Raw genomic sequence first — 22,285 nt, 5'->3', positions numbered from 1 at the left:
TGGATCACACCAACCTTGAGGACAAGCTATTCTCTAGCGAGAATAACAGACGCGTCCGTCTCTAAGCCCCACCTAGCTCTGTTGCAAGATGTCACTCACCTGGCTTATATACTTACATTTTCATTTACTCATTCTCTGAGAGTCCATATAATCTTTGGCTAGGCAACTGCTTTCACTACCATTGAGAAACTCCTGTAGGACTGTGAATGCATATTCACCATATCTACCTTTAGAATATTAATTCAAATTTATTTTTATCACCAGTACTCACTTTTTCCCTCATCTCCAAATATTACCACAGATAGCTCTAAAAGTTCATAGAGTTGGCAGAGATTTTCTTTATCGATTTCAGCATGGTTGACCAACAATGTGTAATTGTATTTTTCAGTAATTACTGCATTTCAGTTCATCTTTATAGACCTTTTCATTGAGGTTACAAAGAAGAGGGGTAATCAAATAAATGAATTAGAAAAAATTTCTTTTTCAAAATGTACATTTGGCAGTCATGGAGGTGGGCTGTTTGAATCTGTCTTCAAGAGAGAACTTGTTCAGGGGTGCCTGGGTGGCTCTGTTGATTAAGTAACTGGCTCTTGGTCTTGGCTCAGGTCAGGATCTCAGGGTCATGCATCAGGCTTGGTGCTCAGTACAGAGTCTACTTGAGATTCTTTCCCTCTCCTTTTTCCCTTCCCTCTTGCATATGCACACACATGTTCTCAAATAAATAAATCTTTAAGAAAAGAGGGAGAGAACTTGTTCAATTGCAGTTAGCACAGTGAGATGATAATCTATATAGCTGGGGGTACCTTCAGTCTTTCTCAGCCTTTTGTCCAGCTCCATGGTATTCTCAGCCAGCTCAGAGTCATGACTGAGCACAACGTGGGTACTGGTCCTGGGATGTCTGCACAATACTCCACTAAGGAACATCTTTGTACCAGAGCTCTCTGTTGACTGGCTGAGATTTTGTCAGCTCTGTGTCACTGTTAGAAGATCTCCCTGCCTAATACTTCTTAGCTCTCTTTTCCTTTCATTGGGGTTTCAGGCTTTTCTCTGTGACATTCTGCTTCCTTCACCTTTTATCTTTTATAAGCATTCCTGTTCAATAAAACTTTTCATCTCAGAGTTTGCTTTCCAAAGTACCCAACTAATAGTATTTTTAGTGGCTTGTTTAATGCTTAAAAAAAAATGCCATAGTTTATAATCTTTTTTTTTCTTCAAAGATTTTACTTTTTTTTTTTGACAGAGAGAGAGAGTGTGTGACCACAAACACGGGGAGTGGCAGGCAGAGGAAAATGGAGAAGCAGGCTGCCTGTGGAGAAGGGAGCCCAATGCGGGGCTTGATCCCAGGACCCCAGGATCATGACCCGAGCTGAAGGCAGATGCTTAACTGACTGAGCCACCCAGGTGCCCAGGTAGTTTATAATTTAATTTCCCTTTTACTCTCTTGATTAATTCCCAAAGAAGCAGAGCTTGAGACAAGGGCTTATGTCCAGCCAGCTTATTTTGCTAAGTCTTTCCATCAGTGGAGCTGCAGACTGAGTGAAACACATAATCCAAGGATAGTTGCTATGATCACTGTGAGCTACTGGGGTTGCGTTCCATTAAAGACCTGTTGAGGAGTCTGGTCAAACCCTCCAGAATTGTCTCCTGGAGGAAGAGAAAAAGGGAGTAATTTTCATAAGCCCCATCCCTCATTGGTCAAAGGTCAACCTTTAGTGTTAACTCCTTTGCACACCAGGTTTGCCTGTGTAACAGAATTGCTGAATGTATTCCTGTTGGCAATCCAGCAGTGGGATCACAGAAAATCATCTCCTTGCTAGGAAGAGAGAGAGATTAGAAGCAACTGAGTCAGGATGCTGCCATTTACACCTCTGCACAGTGGGGAGATGTAGTTCTGACTGCAATAAAAGGGTGGGTTAAGTGGCTGTGAGGTGTGGCAAAGAGGTGCCCAATACAGCCCTCTAGGAGCTTCATTGCCAACTAAGTTAGGTTACATTTCTCCCATCTTAAAGGCTTCTGGCAACTTTTCATCCTTAGGTGTCTATTTATTACAGAAATTTTGAAATCAATAAAATAATTAAGTATGGTATAATTGAACCCCATGTACCCAGCTTTAACAACTGCCAATATTCTGCTACTCTTATTTCATCAATTCCTTCCCTCACTTTTTATCCTGGTGTATTTTAAATCAAATCGAAGATAACATATTAGTTTTCATCCACAGTAACTTGAGTATATATCTCTGCTAAAAAAGAATTTTTAAGCCTAATCATATCATTGTTATATTTAACCAAATAAATGTAATACCCCATCCATGACCATTTTTACCTGAGAGTTTCCAAATATGTTCTATAGTTGGTTTATTTGAATTGAGATCTTGACATTGCATTTGGTTGAATGCCTCCTAAGTGTTTTAGAAATTTGTTGCATATCGTTATGTTTTTTGAAGTAACTAGATCATATGGCCTGTGGAATTTCCCATTCTCTTTCTTTGATAATAATTTCATGATATTGCATAACATTCTTTCACACTAGAGTTTTTTTTTTTCTTTTTAGATTTTATTTATTTGAGAGAGAGAGTGAACAAGAGAGAAAGAGAGCGAGCACGAGCAGGAGTGGGGGGAGAAACAGAAGAAGAGAGAGAAGCAGACTCCCTGCTGAGCAGGGAGCCTGACATAGGGCTCAATCCCCAGATTCCAGGATCATGACCTGAGCTGAAGGCAGCCGATTAACTGACTCAGCCCTCCAGGCACCCCTTGTGCTAGAGTTCTTAACTGGGTGTCCCAGATCCATAGAATTCAAAAAGGCGATGAACATGGGCTGGGGAAAAAAAGACATCTTTATATTTTGTAATTCCACTCATAGAAACTTAGCTTTTCCTTCATGTTTTGAATATAAGCAACAAACCACAGAAGTATTAGCATGACTATATAGATTTTTATTTCTATTCTCATAAATAGAAGTTTTTATGTCCACATCATATTATACTTGTTACAGAGACCTTGAAATAGTATTGTCCTTCATCGTAACTTTAAAATTTTACTGTGATTATGATATACTCCATTAGATTCCAAACAATCACACTCATCTTGTCCACAAATCTGGCTGGACTCCCCAGGGGAAACCTGGGCCTAGTAATTATTCAGGGGCCACACAGTGACTTCATGAGGTCTGGATAGGCCATGTGCATATTCTAAGCTCTCAGTTTGTGTTACAAGAAATGGGTAGCTTTTTACAACCAAATGAGAGCACAGGCCATGATTGTAGACCACATAATTTGAAAACATCTTACCATTGATGTAAATACAGTTTTTGCTATTTAATGTAGTTTATTATGAGTATAAGCAGATTGTATAGTGGATTATTCTTTGGTTCTAATTCTATGAGTAACAAGATTCTTTTTTTTCCCCCTACTACCCTTTGAACAGTATATTATAAAATAAAAACATTCAGAGACTGAAAAATTGTAGTTAAAACCTGATTTCAAGGAGGCTGTTTACATATGTGAGAGAATTCTTGGAAGTGTTTGTGTTAAAGTGGATTCTGGTGTATTTCTTTGACAAATCTAACTCAGTTACAGATCATTGCTCCCAGTCCCTGACACTTGGAGTTGAAGAAAATAAAGGACAATGAAAAAGTATTGTCCGTTAGAGATAATTCCTTTTCATTATTTTATTAGAAGTTTATGGAAGTTCTTAAGTTGTTGAGAATGATTCATCAAATTGTAGGTGACAAGTAAACATTAGGGATTCACGTTGTGTTTAAGTCTTTCTTTCCATGTCATCACTACGTGAGTAATATTGGATGCAGTAGGACTACCGCTAATTTTTGACAAATGCTACTAATGGTATACCATATAAGTGCATCACATTACCTGATATATTTCTTGATGGAGCACCCTAAATATTTAAAATGTTACTTAAAAATTATATTTTTAAAAAGTTATAATTACTATATTATCAATATTAATGTTGATGAATTAGTGAGTTTCTATTTGCAATGTTGCAAAATTTAGAATCCAAATAATGAAACAGTTTCCATTTAAAAAATATCAGTTGTTATTACAATAATATTTAAAGGAAATAACTCAATTTGTTTATGAGATAAAGAACTCTTTCTCCCCATACACTTTATCAAAGTCAGTTATTTCACGTTGAGGCACTAAGATCTGTAGTCATATAAAGTAGTGGTTCTTAGTTTTAGCCTACATCAGAATCACCTGAAGACCTTTAAAATTCAGATTGCCAGGGCTCCAAAGTTTCTGATTCAATAAGTCTGGAATTGGATTCAGAAATGTGCCTTTCTAAGAAATTCTTTTTTTTTTTTTTTTTAAAGATTTTATTTATTTATTTGACAGAGATAGAGACAGCCAGCGAGAGAGGGAACACAAGCAGGGGGAGTGGGAGAGGAAGAAGCAGGCTCATAGCGGAAGAGCCTGATGTGGGGCTCGATCCCATAACGCTGGGATCACGCCCTGAGCCGAAGGCAGACGCTTAACCGCTGTGCCACCCAGGTGCCCCCCTTTCTAAGAAATTCTTAGATGATGTTGATGCTGATGGTCCAAAAACCACATTTTATTTTATTATTTTATTTTATTTATTTTTATTTTAAAGATTTTATTTATTTATTTGACAGAGAGTGTGAGAGAGCACAAGCAGGGGGAGGGGCAGGGGGAGAGGGAGAAGCAGGCTTCTCACTGAGCAGGGAGCCCAATGCGGGGCTGGATCCTAGGACCCTGGGATCATGATCTGAGCCAAAGGCATATGCTCAACCATCTGAGCCACCCAGGTGCCCCCAAGAGCCACATTTTTAAAACTACTACCATAAGATATAAGAATTTATTCAATCATTAATTCAGCCCTTCAATACAAATTTGAGTATCTACTATATGCCAAAATCTGGGGATAAAAAAGAAGAGAGGCTACACTTTCTTTTGTTTAAAAATTTTCGTTAAAGTATAATTGACCTACAATATTAGATTAGTTTCAGGTGTATAGCATAGTGATTTGACAATTACATGCATTATGAAATCCTCACCACTAAAAGTGTAGTTACCATCTGTCACTGGACAAACTTATTATGATATTATTAACTATATTCCTTATGCTGTACTTTTTATCCCATCACTTATTTATTTTATAACTGGAAGTTTGTACCTCTTAATCCCCTTTGCCTATTTTACCTATGTTCCTCTCCACTCCCCTCTGGCAACCACTAATTTGTTCTCCATATCTATGAGTCTGTTTCTTTGTTGTTTGTTTGTCCATTTGTTTCATTTTTTAGATTCTACTTATAAGTGAAATCATATGGTATTTGTCTTTCTCTCTCTGATTTATTTTACTTAGCATAATATCCCCTAGGTAGTCTTTTTTAGCAGCTGAGTAACTTTCCATTGTGTGTTTATACCCCATCTTCTTTATCCATTCATCTATTGACAGACACTTAGATTGCTTCCATATTTTTACTATTGTAAACAATGCTGTATTAAATATACAGGTGCATGTATCTTTTTGAATTAATGTTTTCATTTTTTTCAGGTAATTACCCAGAGAATTACTGGATCAAATGGTACTTCTATTTTTAGTTTTTTGAGGAACCTCATTTTTCGAAGGTGAGGAAAACCTTTATTTTTCAGACTAGGTGCACTACTTTACATTTCCACCAACAGTGCATGAGGGTGCCTTTTTCTCCATGTCCTTGCCAACACTTGTTATTTCTTGTATTCTTGATACTAGACATCTTGACTGGTATAAGGTGATATGTCATTGTGGTTTTGATTTGCCTTTCCCTGATGATTAATGATGTTGAGCACCTTTTCATCTGTCTCTTGGTTGCCTGTATATCTCTTTGGGAAAATGTCTATTCAGGTCCTCTGCCCATTTTTAAAAATCAGATTATTTGGGGTTTTTTTGGTGTCGACTGGTTTGAGTTTTTTATATACTTAGGATACCATGACATTCATGATATCCATGACTTATCAGATATATCATTTGCAAATATCTTCTTCCGTTCATTTGGTCGCCTTTTTGTTGTATTGATGGTTTCCTTTGCTGTGCAAACAAAAGCTTTCTAGTTTGGTGTAGTCCCAATTGTTTATTTTGCTTTGTTTCCCTTGCTTGGGGAGACGTATCCCAAAAAATATTGCCAAGATTGATGTTCAAAGGGTTATTGCCTGTGTTTTCTTTTAGGAGTCCTGATTTCAGGTTTTACATTTAGGTCTTTAATCCATTTTGAGTTTATTTTTGTGTATGGTGTAAGAAAGTGGTCCAGTTTCATTCTTTTGCATGTAGCTGTCCAGTTTTCCCAGAACCGTTTATTGAAGAGATTGTCTTTTCCCCATTTTATATTCTTGTCTCCTTTATTATAGGTTAATTGACCATATGAGCATGGGTTTATTTCTGGGCTTAGAAAAGCTACATTTTCTTCACTCATTATTATAAATGAGTGTCTAAGTTAACTTTATATCACAAAATAATTGACAGTTTTCAGCTCCTACCACAATTTCACATGTCTACATCAATTTTACATCACTCTTTTTTTCCCATAAGAAATGAATCAGTATTTTGTTTATCAAATGAAGACTATTAGACTTAAAATGTAATGGATTCAGTGTAAAGCTGCCTCACTAAATCTGAAAAGCAAGTAGGTCTGAAGATCATATTTATAAGAAGATTGAGATATTATGTTAGTTTTCTAAGACTGTCATAATAAAATACCATGCATTAGGTAGCTTAAACAAAAACATTTCTCACAGTTCTGGAGGTTGGAAATAGAAGACCAAGGTGCTGGCAGGGTTGGTTTCTGGTAAGGCTATTCTTCTTGGCTAGTAGATGGCTGTCTTCCCACTGTGTCCTCACATGGCCTTTTCTCAGTGCCTGAGCATTCTTTGTGTCTTCTCTTATAAAGCCATCAGTTATATTGGATTAAAGCTTCACACCATCAGCCTGATTTTAACTATATCACCTCTTTGAAGGCCCTATCTCCAAACACAGTCATATAGTTTAAGGCCCATACATCTGACCACATTAAACTTTAATTATCTTTTTATTTTATTTTTAGTTTTTTTTTAAAGATTTGTTTATTTATTTATTGACAGAGAGAAAAAGCATAGGGGGATGGGCAGAGTAAAAGGAGAGAGAGAATCCCAAGCAGACTCTGTGCTGAGTGCAAAGCCTCAAAATCAAGAGTTGGATGCTTAACTGACTGAACCACCCAGGCACCCCCTTAATTATCTTTTTAAAGGTTCTATCTCCAAATATGGGTTACATTTTGAGGTACTGGGATTTGGGATTTCAACATATGAATTTTGGGTGAACACATTTCATCCCATACAGATATTTACAAATATGAGAAAACACACCTTTGAGGATACAACTTTAAAACTGTCCCCTGACTTGTACCTAAAACATCATCTTTCTTTTTCCCATAATCAGACTTGTAGAAAGACTTTCTATAACCATATATTAAGAGGCTATAACATTTCCAGGACTACTATAGGAGCAAAGAGAGGAAGCCTTCTTTGCCTTCAGTTTTGAAGGTTATTTCCAGATGTCTATGTGTAAATATATCTATTTGAAAATTGTGGTGCATAGTCCTTTAGAAACAATGTTTGGTTGAGAGTCAGTTTCCTAGAAGAACTAAAAAAGTCCATTTAATTTATTTTTTATTTTTTTTTTCAAGACATTTATTTGAGAGAGGGAGAGAGTGTGTGAGCACAGGGGGAAGGGGCAGAGGGAAAGGGAGAGAGAATTCTAAAGCAGACTTTGCAGGGAGCCAATGGGGCTCCATCTCATGACCTGAGATCATGACCTGAACCAAAATCAAGAGTCAGATGCTTAACCAACTGTGCCTGCCACCCAGGTGCCCCTAGTCCATTTAATTTATAATGAGTTTGAACTACTATATAACTCAAACACAAACTAATGCAAATTCTAATTGGACTAAATATAATTCAGATTTCCTTTTCTTTTTTAAAATTTTATACAAAGAATCCTAAAAATTAAAAGATTTATTTTATTTAAATTCAATTAATTAACATATAGCCTATTATTAGTTTCAGAGGTAGAGTTTCATGATATAATTCAGATTTTCTTTTTTTTTTAATAACCTAGTTTATAATTCAGATTTTCTTGATGCAAGTGGCAAAATGGGGACAATTTTAATCATGGCTGTGAACATTTTTCTCCTGATCTTTAGCAGCAACTTCCATCCATTCATTCAATAAACATTTATTGGACACTTGCTTTGTGTTCAGGGTACTGAGAGATTACAATACAGCATTGTGTAAGAAAGAAAAATCTTTGCTAGAATGGAGCGAATGGTTTGGGAGGTGATTGGAAAATGAAGGTCCAACAGCAGAAGGAAATCAAGCTATTCACAGCAATAATGGGGAGAAGAGTTTTGGTGACTAAATGGTCCTGTCAGGAAACAAATGACCTTAGATGACTCAAAGGAAGTTTCTTCTATGAAAGAAATAGTTATACTGGTATGGGCAATGTTGAGGAAATAAACAAGGTATGTTAGGATTCTCAGAACCTAGCCACTATCTGTGCATAGATCCAACGGGTCAAAGGAAAGAATTCCTGGTAGGGGAGCCCAGTAAGAAATGGAATCATGGAGGAAGGGACACACAGTGGGAGCTGTAGATGGTGGGTGGTTGGTGGGAGGGAAAGCTACTCTCAGAAACATAACCCAAAATAAGGAAGTGGTGGGGCGCCTGGGTGGCTCAGTCGTTAAGCGTCTGCCTTCGGCTCAGGGCGTGATCCCAGTGTCCTGGGATGGAGCCTCACCTCAGGCTCCTCCGCTGGGAGCCTGCTTCTTCCTCTCCCACTCCCCCTGCTTGTGTTCCCTCTTTCACTAGCTGTCTCTCTCTGTCAAATAAATAAATAAAATCTTAAAAAAAAAAAAAAGCATCTCACTTTCTCTTTCCTTCTCCTCACCATTCTCTTGATGGTGTCTTCCTTTGTCCAAATCTGACAGTAAACCAGATGAAGAGGGAACTTCAGTAATGTAATCCACTGGGATTAGGAGAAAAGGAGCAAAATAGATCTGGTAGTGGGGGCAGGGGTGGCCCAGGGGATAACAGCAAATCACCAGCACAGAGATTGCAGGGGAACTGAGATTTTTGCTAGAACATTCATTTGGATATGTTATTTACAGACAGGAATACTTGTATGTTAAGCACTGTTGTTATGAAAAGAAGTTTATATATTGCCTCTGATATTAAATCACAGAGACTACTAGGTGGGTGACATGTAAAAAATTACAGAGCCATAAAGAATAAGAAACAATCATGAACTAAGTAATTAATGAAAAGTGGAGGCCTGGGCAGAGAGAGAGATCAAAGGGTGGGGGGCTCTTCTAAATGTATATTTTAACAAAAATCAATTTTAATGAACTGACCAGTCTATTTAATGGTAACTTTTTTTTTTTTTTCAACCCTGTGCTCAATGTCAGTGTAATTCTATGGCTGATGCGAGGTATTTTTTCCAACCCGTACAGCAGATATGCTGTATTGGAGAAGGCTTTGACAGTAAGATCTTGGCAGTATTCCCAAATGACAAAGTCTTTGGTGACAAAGTCTATCTTTGGAAAGAGTAGTACAATTTCTGAAACTGTTCAGGCAGCTGAGTGGTGCTTGGATAATTGGATAGTATTTTTAAGACATTGTGTGAGCATAAATATATGAAGTGATAAGGTGAATGAATCCTGGAAGAATGATGGGAAATTACCAAGTATTTATATGCATAAAAAAGCAAAAACTATAAAGTCTTATAAGATATACTTATATCATTTATCAAAATAATTGGAGTAATTATAAGTAAAGAAAATCTACCATCTGATCAATTTATTCCCATTTCTGCATAGTTTCTTGGCTTTCTGAAATGCAACATATTATGATTGATGAGAAAATTCATCTTTTAAATAGTTTCTAAAACTTTATCTCCTCAGACAAATATTTCTAAATTCAATCTATCTGAACATCTAAACTCTGTAACTCATTATTTCTTCAGTTATCAGTGGCACAAAATTTCCATCACTGCTGGAAATAATTAGCTTGCTTAATTGCTCGATTTAATTCTATTCATTAATTAACTGTTCATCATCTGTCTCATACATTTGTAGTAATTTAAAAAATTTTTATTTTGTTAAATTTTAAATTGGGAAAAGGTCTGATATTCTTGGAAAAGTCATGCAATAATTAATCCCAAAGGCTTGACATTAGATTTCATGAATTTGAGCCTCACTTGTCTGCTAGCTGTTTACCTTGACCAAGTTATTGAATGTCTATAAACCTTAGTTTCTTTTTCTGGAAAATGAGGAATAATAATGGTTTCTACCTCCAAGAATTATTATGAAGAATACATGAAAATGGATTCCTGATTAGTCAGTAATTAAAAATTTAAATTATTATTATTAATACATATAGCTCACATTATAGATATTTAAAATATCTAGATAATGATAATATTTAGTTATTTATAAGAATCAAACTTAAGTTACATAAACTTGATGTTTATATAGCAATATTATCATCAAAATACAACATACAACATTCTCATACTTTAGAATGTGACATGGTTACACAATTCAGTGCATGATATTCCTAAGAATAATAGTAAGTTAAATATTTTAAAAACTTATTATTCTCCTTTGCAATTATTGATCTTTAAAGTAATTTATTATTGATGACTTTTGATAAAGTTTTAATATTAAGTAGTCCACCTCTATATCAAAACATGATAACAATAATTTGAATGAATTTTTGGAGGAAAAAAATCCCTTAATATTACAGGAGTTGCCCCCAATAAAATTCTAAGATATTCCAACATAATAACATCTCCATTTGGTCTTTCCATCACTTGTGAAACACGTGGTAAATGTGTATGTAATCTCCAAGATAGAACAAAAATCATGTGGCCTTTCAACAACTGTAATATGAATTTAAAAGAAATTATTACTATTTCTATTTATAAAAATATTTCAAAAATGGAAGATAAATTATCAGAGTAATCGATACATTATTTTTTATCACATAAAAATAGCAGAGGATTAAAGCCATTTGTGCCTAATGCCATATTTTAAAAGCAAAACCTCTAGCAAAAGACATTTCTAGAAATCAGAAACCCGTATCAATAGGTAATAGGTCTTGGTTTGTGTACCACATTATACTGTGTTTTTTATTCTTTATGTAACATGTAACAACAAAAAAAAAATTCCGGTGAAAGTGGCTTAAGGATCCATTTTTTTTTTTGCTTTCGATTCCATTGTTAAGTTCATTTGAGCTTTTCTCATACTGATAAAATAGCTGCAGCAATTCCAGTCTTTGAAACCACACATCATGCAGAAATAGAAGTGTTTTTTTCTTAAGGTTTTAAGCCAAAGTCCTAAAATTTACTTTTTAAAATTTAATTTCTGGCTGGATTGGTTAAGGGCACGTCCATTTGAACCAGTCACTATGCAAGAGAATGGAAATATACTGACTGGCTTAGGTCAACTAAATGCTACTTCCTCAAATTTAACTTTCCCCAGAACACATGGGCTGTATGGTGGATTGGTAGATATCCAAATTGAGATTAATGAATTTAGGGAAGAGAAAGGAGCCAATAGGTGCCAACTAAATGACCCACAAATCCACTACAGTTATTTTTATCAAAATCAACAAAAAGAATCACAAAAATCACAGAAACTAATCTTGAGGATCTTGTAAATATGGCTGTCCATCTTAAATTATGTATAGAAATAAATAAAACTACATCTAAGGAACATACCCACGGATATTACCGTAATTGTTTGACTATTTTTTCTCACTTAGAACCTCTAATCCCAGAGGTTTTATCTACTTTTCCATGTAGATTTTCTTGAAGTTTATGGATCTGGAGATCTAAGAGTCTTAAGTGACAGTGGTTGTGTGTATTGGGTAATGTTTCCCAAATGAGGGCATTATCAGTTATGAGAATTGAACACTTGTTTCTAAAATATACCTCCTGATAACTTAGCTCTTCATGACATCTGGAAGACACTTGTCATGTGGTTCCATCATTCTCAGTTCAGACAAATTTTCATCTGGAAGCATGAATGATATTGCATTCCTACATCTGGTTGAATACTGAAGGATATAAGTATGCCAGAGCATAATATATATCAAAGTTGTATCTGGTTTTATCTCTCCCCCTATTACTCTGATGTCAGCAAATAACTACCCCTCCTTCTTTCAAATAGAGTTCCAGAACTGACAACTGTGTCTAAGGAGGCAAAGAGTTAACATTCTTTTCTGTTTTTTTGTTTCACCAAATCACCTTGGATGAGCTGAGGCAAAACTCCAAGTAGAATGAGCTCGAGAACATGAAGTCAGTATTACAACACAAGCTCAGGATGGCTTGTGATAAAAGTTGACAGTGACTTTAAATTCTTTAGGGACCACAAAAGGCAATTTTGTTTACAGTTCAAATAAATGAAATATAAGAGCCTGCACCAAACCTTTTAAGGTTTTAGAGCCAAAATTCTTCAGTTTTTTAAATACATTTTTACCCACATGTAACAACTACACAGAGCAAATAAACGTGGATTCGTATATGACTGTCTTGGAGGAATTAGAAGGATTAGGGATGAGGAAACATTGTTTAGCTTAGAAAAGATTTCCAGGAAGGACACCTCGATAGCATACATTTCTTCAGGCCAAACCATGCTTCAATTCCCCAGGGAAGATTATGGTTCTAATATTTCTTAAAATCCTCCAGAAGGGCAGGGTCAACCCACGATTTGATGGTTGAGATACAGTATACTGTATGTTAAAGGACTTACTGCTTAGGCCATTCATGAATTTATTTGCACAAAGGAGACAAGACTTAGATGTGGTTTGTACTTGCTTGGGGTGGGAACTTGACACAATGCAGAGACAGACCCATGGACTCTTTTTATAAAGAACTCCATGAACCAAGGAAGCTCCAGCAATGTTGATTCAATATTCTGGTTTAAAACAAGACAGAGAGAGAGACATTCCACATGTTTATTTTACCTGAGCAACAAACACAGCATGACACATACACAGTGAAAACGGAAGGAAATTGTGTCATTTTGTCCTCTAGTGGGTTTCTAGCTTTGTAAGCAACAAGAGAAGCTGTCCTTATTCTGAAATAACATTTTCATGGAGGGTACAGAGAACAGCAGCCATGTGAGGGGCCAATATAGAGTACCTTGGTAGATAGCGAACTTCAGGGAAATGTTGAACTAAGACCAGAAAATCATTTGTGAGCATCTATGAGACAACAGGTAGTGGGGTACTGGGTGGGGGTGGCGAGTATTTTTCATGGACAGAAACATAACCCACAGATATTTGAAGTATTGCTGTTAATAAGATTCTCTCATATTGGTAAGAGATGCAGACAAAAGCCCAGTTCTGAGCTCTATGATCTTAAAAAGTAAACAAACAAACAAAAAGAACAAAACAAAGATGATTCCTGAATCTCAAGGCAAAGAATGGAATATTCCACTTCTGCTATTTATTTCAAGAGCTATTTCCCTACATTGTTTTCATTTTAGTTACTTCTAACTTCAGTCGTGTAAATGATAGGTTTCTTCCTTTAAGTTTAGAGGTTAGTTTGATCACCTGGGATACAGAGAATTAAATCAATTAAGAAAAACTCAGTGGTCCCTTTTATATTGTGGGAGGCTAGCATCACATTTGGAAACCTTTAGAGAATAATTCCTTACATTGCTTAAAGTCAGTAGATTTCAGAAATATTGGGGCGCCTGGGTGGCTCAGTCGTTAAGCGTCTGCCTTCGGCTCAGGGCGTGATCCCAGGGTGCTGGGATCGAGCCTCACATCAGGCTCCTCTGCTGGGAGCCTGCTTCTTCCTCTCCCACTCCCCCTGCCTGTGTTCCCTCTCTCGCTGGCTGTCTCTATCTCTGTCAAATAAATAAATAACTAAAATCTTTAAAAAAAAAAAAAGAAATATTTACTTATGAGGAAAACATGTAATGTCTTTGATGGATGGCATGAATGACTTCTCTACCATTGCCCTAATTGTGATTTTTTTTTTTGATGATTCTAAGTAGAAAAATTTTTATGATGTAAATTTCAAGTATGTAAGCTGTACTATGGCCTTTCATATATTTCTTGTTCTGCTTATAATAAAACTGTTAGTTGCAGGTATTCAACCAAGAGCCTTGTATGGAACAACAGACATTGAAGTAAAATGGATCATATTTCCTATGGAATTGTTAAAAAACCTATATAACTTTAACAATATTATTTTCGAGTATTGAGCCAGCTGTCAGGGTTGGACTGGTTCATCAGGCTCTGTGGTTTTCTTCTCTCATGATCATTGCCTCCATCAACTTTGTTTTGAAACTGGTTTAAACACAAGGGAAGCAAGAGGAAGGATCTCTATTTCAGGAGATTGAGGCTCAGAATCATCACCATGAGCACTAATCCAACTCCCACTGTATTCCTGAAAACTTGTTTATTCTGGCTTGCTCCTGTTGGTAGGGTACATGGATTAATTAAATGAGTTCATTATCTTTATGGGTGGAAATAGTAATACCATTAAGAATTCCAATTAAGAAAGTTTGTTATTGTTCTTTACTGTCTACTTCATATTCTTCATGTAGTTTGTCAAATTCTATGCTTTTTACCTCAAAAGCTGGTCTCATCTGATTATCGCAACTCTCTTATTTCCTACTCTGGGAATTCCATTATCTTTTGTTTGGTCATTTTATATTGCCTCTTATGGGTTTCCATTGCTGTTGGGTCTCCATTTATAATTTATCTTTCAAAACACTCCCAGAAGCATTGGAGTTAACACGTGATGTGGCGAAGAGTTATGACCCAGCTGTCAGGCTACCTGCGTTGAAATTCTAGCTCTACCTTGTCAGCCTGACCTTGGGTGAGTTGCTTAGCTACTCCATGCCTTGGTTTCTTATTCTATAAAATACAGAGAATAGTACCTAGTTTTGAGGAATGGAGAGAAAATATACGTGAGGCACTTAGAAGACAGCATTCTCTAATGCTGACGATCATAAAACATGATTTGATCTGCACCCTGTGATGACTCTTCTTTAACCTGCTGAGTATATGTGCCCCATGGCATACAGGAATTTTCATAATGATTCCGGGTTACCTTTCCAGGCTTGTCTCTATGCCCATAAACATAGTTTATCTGCTCTGAAATGTATGCTGTTTTATAGATGTATACAGTATGTTCCAACCACATATTTTCTCATTTTCTCTTCCTAGAATGATCTTACATTACATTTTTTCTTTTCTTGATCTTGCATTACTCATTGCCTCAAAAAACCCCATTCGTATTTCAAAGCCACAAATTCTCCTCTGTTTGTAGCTTTTTCTGACCCTTGGTTTTAGCAATGGACATTATTTGTGTTTTGTCTGTATCTCCTTGGTTCTGCCATTTCTTTCCACGTACGATGGCCAGATTTCTGATGGTCATTTTTGTCTAATGGCAGCCTTTGGCCTATTGTACTTACTTTGTCATCTGCTAGTCAATCTACTTCACAAAATAGGAGCTGGGTGGAAAAGATGAGGTATAGAAATACCTGGGAATTAACATTCATTGTTAATTACTAATTACTAAGTATCATACAATGCTATGTAATGTGGGGATGTGTTTTGTTGGAATAATCTTGAGGTATGTGTTTTACTGTGTTTCCTGGAGTTTCTTTCACAGTGATAGCTTAATAATGTACCCTTTAATGGCTGTGTTCCTTTCTGAAAAAAAAACCAACCAAACAAACAAAACAAAACAAAACAAAACAAAACAAAACAAAAAACAACCCAAAAAAACCTATTTGCATTCTCATTCTTGGCTCAGGATCTATTCTTAGAGGAGCTCACAGTAAAACACTCCTTCATATACTTTCTATAGCACTTTTTACATGTTCTTTCTGTTCTTTATAGGATTTTATTATAAAACATTTTTTAGTTTTTTTCTGTTCTGCCACTTCCCCTGGACTGTGAGATGTTCTAACAAAGGGTCATATCACGTTTATTTTTGTATTTGCACATTTATCTTGGGCTGGACTTGGCCCCTGATGGACCTTCAATAAATTGTTAGATACCAAAATGAACCAGAATTATCCTTTGTGTCGTCAAAGGCCCTTAATCACTCTTTTTATCCTCTGGCTCCTCTAGGCTTATGGAGTATTTGACCCTGCCTTGATCTTAAGTGTCCCCTTCAGGGACTGAAGTCGTGTCCCTGAAACCCAAACTCATGGCTTTGCCTTCTAATTGATCACTGTTTTGTTTTTTTCTTTTTTCTGTTTCTGCTTTCTTGAAGAAAAAGAAAGGAGAAAGGAATTAAGAAGGAAGAGGGAAAGGAAGTGAGAGAGAGACAGTAAAAGAAAGGGAGAAAAGCAGGGAGCAAAATGAGAGGTGCGGCAGGGGAGAGAGAAGTAAGAGGAGGAGTGGAGGAAGAAGTACAGTGACAGGAAAAATTGGAATGGAGAAGAGCGTTTAAAGTTCGTGTGAGGTACTCTTTTTCTTTTCAGTAAGGTGGAAGATGAAATTCAACTGCTGAGATCAAGAGACATGAAAATGTAGGTTTGAGTAGAATGCAGAAGACTTCAAAACCAATGGGAAGAATAGTAGTTAATCACTGATGAGTCAAAGCATTGGCATTTCTTCAATCTACGATGATTATAGAGCATCTTTTAGGTATCATGTCCCATACTAAGCAGACTGAGACCATTGCATTTGGCAAATAATGCAACCCTATTACTTTATATTGGTCTTTTTGTTCCATTTTTTGGCTAAGCTACCTCAAAATGTGTATGAATAATACCATTAACCTAAAATATGAAAATACTCATAAACAACAAAAGAAATTTTGTTAAATGAATGATTTAAGCCTTGAAAGTAGCATCCTTTTTTAATGTATAGCTGCTATCAGTGTCAGGATCTATTATTTTACTATTTTGTTGTCCAGTGAAGAGAAAAGTACCTCTGGCAATATCACTTTCTTTCTTATCTTTGCTATCTAGAAAGCAGGATATTATTGTCCCAAAGCAGAAAAAAATGTCTGCTGATTTCTGCTCTGAGCTTTACAATATATTCTAAAGTAAAGTGTAATTTTATAACTAGAGTCTTCTGACCCAATTTCAGAATCCTAAGAAATTTTAGGCCTATGGCAAAAGTCTTAATCTAATGAGTCAGGTTTAAAATTCAATCTTAATGTTATGTTCTTCTCTCATATGACATTTCCTTAGCACTTTATCAGTTTTCTGCAAAAGATAAGCAATATTATATGTCAATATTACTATACACTTTGGACCTCATGAGAAAGTTAATTATGCAATTATAAACAATACCCATAATGGGTAAGAAGGTGGATTTAGCATCTGACAGACCTAAAATATAATTTTTTTTCTGTCAGTTATTAGCTGTGACCTCAAAGAATCTGTTTAACCTGACTGTATTTTAGTTTTCTCTCCAAAAATGGAGAAAACAATGTAAGAACTTAATGAATTAAAAGATAGAAAGCTCATAAAAACTGCCTGGCATTGACAAGAATTGGCTGTTTATATTGAATTTATATTGAACGTTTGCCTTTCTGTTTGTTTGTTTAAACTATCCATTATACATTGTACAGCTGTCCATTATACCATTGTCCTATAAACAGGGACTCCCCTACCTAGAAACCCTGGGGAGGATGGAGTTGACTTTCACCTATAGAAGTCGCGTGGCAAGTATTTATGATGCTCGCATGTCCAGCCTCCTTTCCACACACTTAGGCTCAGAAACCAAATGCATGTAGCCTATACGTTGAATTATGTGATAATGATGCAAAGAAATATACAAAGAAGTGAATGTGTTTGGTGGAAGACGGAGATAACTATAGCAGTAATAACCACCTTCCAGAGGCAGCAGTAGTAGCGGGAGTCCTGACAGTGGCATTCAGAATTGTTAGTGCTGCTTCTGGTTGCTTTGAATGCCCAGCAGCGGCAAGCACAGCATGGGGAGTGGCCAGCTGGAGGGGATGATCTGGCTGCTTCTGGGTGTGTGGCCCCTGTCTGGTTTTCTAGCGGAAGACCCTGGACTATCTTTTGAAACATTCTTTTATCTTGAATCAGCCAGTGTCATTCTTTGTTGCTTTCAGTGAAGATCTCTGACTAATATAGAATTAGGACCAGAACCGTTTGCAGTCAATAAGCCTAAGGCAGAATGGTCAGGGCAGGGAGGAGCACAGGAGCACAGGCACTGTTAAGAAGTCTGGCATTTGTTAACTGGCCTAAAGGCAGAAGAATTCTAGCAAATATTAAAAGGATAGACATTGATAGCCAATGGCATGTGGTACCTGAGCCACTAATTAAATTATCCCCTGGGGTCATCTACTATAAAATAACGATTCAAAGCAAGGCTGTGAGAGACCAATGGCTATTACAGTAGAGTATGAAGAGAAGTTCAATGAGTATGAGAATTTTTTTTTTTTTTGTAAATACATGGACTTCTTAAAAAGAGATGGTTTGTTCAAATTTCAAAATTCTTCCTTAAGGCTATAAATAAGACACTGTAAATAAGACTGTAAATAAGAGATTTTCTTTGCCATGTTGAAACAAACAAGAAAAATGTTATCTTTTGTTGCACAGAGCATTGGGAGAGTGACTAGAATCTAATAAGCACATAATATAAATTAGTAATTATTATTATTGTTTTTATTGAAATTATCAACTCTATATTAATTGTTTGACCATGGCAAATTCGAGTAACTAATTTATGAAACCACCAAAAAAAAATAAAATAAAAAGAAGGAAAAATAAGTATGTCTAGAATAATTTGAAGTAGAAATGCGAAGAGGAAAACAGATGGGCAATATCCAGAAAGAAAATTTTGCTCAGTATTGCCCATCTGCTACTCCTTGCTTGCATGCTTTGCAGTAATATAAATTTTCAAACAGCCAAGCAATATAATCCTCAATCTAGTTTAATTTATGTTTGCAGCTCATTGGCTGCTGGCAAGGGGATGGTTAGATTCAGATTTGATGATAAAGCCATATAGTTCCCATGTTTATCCCATGAGAGGCAAAGCTGTACAAAAGATTAAAATTAGTAGGAGGCAATTATTCTCCTTATTAATCAATTCTAGACACATTTGGCAGCTTGTCTCCAGCAACAGAAGTGCAATTCAAATAAAGGTGGTGAGACTCTTTCCAACAATGTTATTTTAATTGAAAGCATCACGCTCATTTTTGGTAGGCCATAACCTTCTTTGCCTAAGAAAGTGTTAAGATTAGTATTTTTCATATGAAAATTACATAGTTTTCTAAAAGCACTATCAGTATTCATTATCTTATTAATTTAAAGTATGCTTATTCACACTAAAACAGAAGATTACCTGATTTAGGAACTAAAAAATAATGCATTTTTTTTCTCCAATGGGAGAAAAGTTGGTACTATTTTGTCTTCTTTTAATAAATAGCCATTCGCATCGATCCAGATCAGATGTCAGATGATGGGTTTTTAAGACTAAAGGCAGGACTAAAATAAAGTTTCCATATTTAGTAAGTAGTTACCAGTTTATACAGAAATAAAGCTGATAAGGGATTAAGTCTACATATTACTAGAGCAGATGATCATTTTTTTGTTTTAATCAGTCAATTCAAGCACTTAGGGATGAAATTTTTAAGAGTGATTTTTGCTTACTTTTAATAAGGAAGAAGAAAGTAGATCAAAGGCATTTCCTTCCCTTTCTCTTGATGATTCTTGCTATTTGTAGGGATAGGTATGCTCTAACGCAGTCCATAACAACTTTAAACTCTCAAGGTCTTATAACAGCAAATATTTGTATCTCACTTCCACCACCATCCTCCTCTAAGACCCAGGTCGATGGTACCAGCTTCTCTGGAACATTGCTAGTCCTCATGACAGGGGGTAGGGGGGTGGGGGGGTGGGGGGGGAGGGGCGGGGAAGGGGGGGATGTATGGTGAAGCCAGCAGAGTGAGATATCCTATTTCTTATTTCACTCGCCAAAGTAAGTCATATGGTGAGCCTGAGTTCAATGTAGTGGGGAGGTGTAATCTCCCCACGGGCAGGGGCAGTGAATATCCTTTGCAGTACTTATCACAAATATAACCAGAAGAAGCCTTCTCAAATCCCTCTCAAATGCCTGAAAGGTGCAGAGGGAGAAGAATTTTAGTTGTAAGTTGGTCCTTTGTCTAACATGGAAAGAGGGAGAGAGGATCGAATAAGAAGTAAAAAAGTTAAAATTGATTTTTTATCCTGAGTATCATCACTAGCCATTCCCAAATTACTCTGGTTAAGGTATTTTGAAGGTATGTGTCCTGAAAAGAACAAGGTGCTTGAATTTTGTAAGGGCTTTTTGCTTACAAACTGAAAATTAAGACAGTCTGTCAATTCATTTTGTTTCTCATTACCTCTTTTGACGTAAATGTTCTTTCAGTTGAAAATTTCTGTAGTACTTCACTGGTTATAATGAACCTGTAAGTACTTGGTCGTTATTTATCTATTCCCTCTTACAATTTTTGCCTGCATGTTGATCATGGGGACATTTTGATCTCAATCAAATTGTGTTAGGATATAAAGTAAAATAGGTTGGTGGGAAATTTGGATTCTAAGGGATATTATTTGACACTTAAGATATAAATTTCAACCCTGTTTTTCTTCTTCAGAGGATTACTGATTCAGGGAACATTGTTCTTACAACTGTTAAGTCAAGGTTAGTGCTGCATTTTAAGTTTTATATAAGGATTTAAGTTTATCTGTTGCAGAAGTTATATTAAAAAAACTAAAAGGACCACATTTTCTTTAAAATGGTAGAAATGGTTCTAAGGTATGCTTTATAATTTATATTATATATAAATTGCATATATACATATAGATATATTTATAAATGTAAATTGATATTCTTTGAAATCTTTCCATTTCTTCTGTGGTAGACTTCCCTTAATTATGCATTTAAATATCCACTTTCTCTTGGACTCTCTGTAAGAAAAGATGGGCCCCCCTTTTGCTTGCCTTCTTGTTCCCACATGAGGGACATGGATTAACACTCCTGTCCTCACTCTCTCCTCCATGGGAGGAGGAGTGAATGATTGGGTTGATAAACTGGGGAGTAGGAATTGGGCTTGTGAAGCTAAGGCTTTTCTATATTTGGTATTTGCCTGCACCTCATAAATAATTCTTATTTGGGTGGGCTCTGTAGGGGTGGGGGGGTGCTTGTAGTTCTCAAGAGTTGACTGTAAGTGGGATAAATGTCTAACTCTGGAATTAGGTGTTAAGAAGTTCTCATGGTTACCTGATTGAGCAATGTTCTCCAATGGTGCTATCATGTACACTGATTTTCCATTTCTCCTCTGCCTGACTTCTTTGTCTTTTAACTGATTCTGAATTCAGGCAAGGAAGCATTGCTCTTCTTCACACCCTAACCATCTATCCCTCTTGAACCACCCCCACACTTTGCTCACTGCTGCAGACGAACAGTGCTTCAACACCTGGTTATCCTGTCTGACTTTCATGTTCTTCCTCTCCTGATTGAAGTGGGAGGTGGGGCTGTGCACCTATATTTTTTGGAAAACGGCACATATTTTTTGGTGTGCTCCAGGTTAATGAAGATATTGGCTTACATCAGTTATATTGATCGCATATATCCTTCAAATTTGCATTTATAGTTTTATTTATGATTTTTTGAGATAAACATCTGAAGTTGACTAATAAAAGCTATTCATCTTTTTTTATCTTTTCCCACTTTTATCCTCGCCCATCCTAGGAGCTGAAAATTATCTTGTTGATTCTTAGTGTTTGAATTTTAAGGTACGTTAGGTAAAAATCACTACAAAAATGATTGATGACTATTTGCATACTGTTTCAAAAGCCTTAAATTGTACAGAAACATATTTACTAAAACACGAAAATTCTCCATTGTTAACTTTGCATCCTTATATGTAATGATTGAGGACAATTTGGTATAGGTAGATTTAAATTTATATTCCTCATTTTAATTTTAAAAATACACATTGCTTAGTAACTTTTTAAATTTAATATATCTTCGTGAAACCATGCTTACAGATCTATCTCTTTTTGATAATGGCTTAGGATTCTATAGAAAGGACTGATTACATTTTATCTAACCATTTCCCAATAGATAGACTTGAGGTTTCTGATTATGTATCATTGTGAATACTCCTGCAGTGATCATCCTTGTACCTGTTATCTTGTTGCTAACTTGTGTGAGTATAGGCTTTCTTCTCTAATACTATCAATGAACTTCTGAAAAACCTTACGTTCTTTAAGATAGGGCAATTAAGATACCAGGACA

At 36.0% G+C, this 22,285-nt stretch overlaps 1 long non-coding RNA gene across 1 annotated transcript in view; it reads left to right on the top strand.

Annotated features, from left to right (window-relative positions):
* Window positions 1-5,900, top strand: part of LOC123001352 (uncharacterized) — a 227,178-nt gene extending 221,278 nt beyond the window's left edge. The window contains exons 9-10 of the long non-coding RNA XR_006410150.3: window positions 1,241-1,409; window positions 5,535-5,900. This is a non-coding gene — a long non-coding RNA (uncharacterized LOC123001352). The remainder of the gene's footprint in view (window positions 1-1,240; window positions 1,410-5,534) is intronic.
* The last annotated feature ends 16,385 nt before the right edge of the window (window positions 5,901-22,285 follow it).

This window comes from Ursus arctos, unplaced genomic scaffold (assembly GCF_023065955.2).
Source record: "Ursus arctos isolate Adak ecotype North America unplaced genomic scaffold, UrsArc2.0 scaffold_13, whole genome shotgun sequence".
Classification (NCBI taxonomy): Eukaryota; Metazoa; Chordata; class Mammalia; order Carnivora; family Ursidae; genus Ursus; species Ursus arctos.
This window is presented reverse-complemented; position numbering and strand designations above follow the sequence as displayed.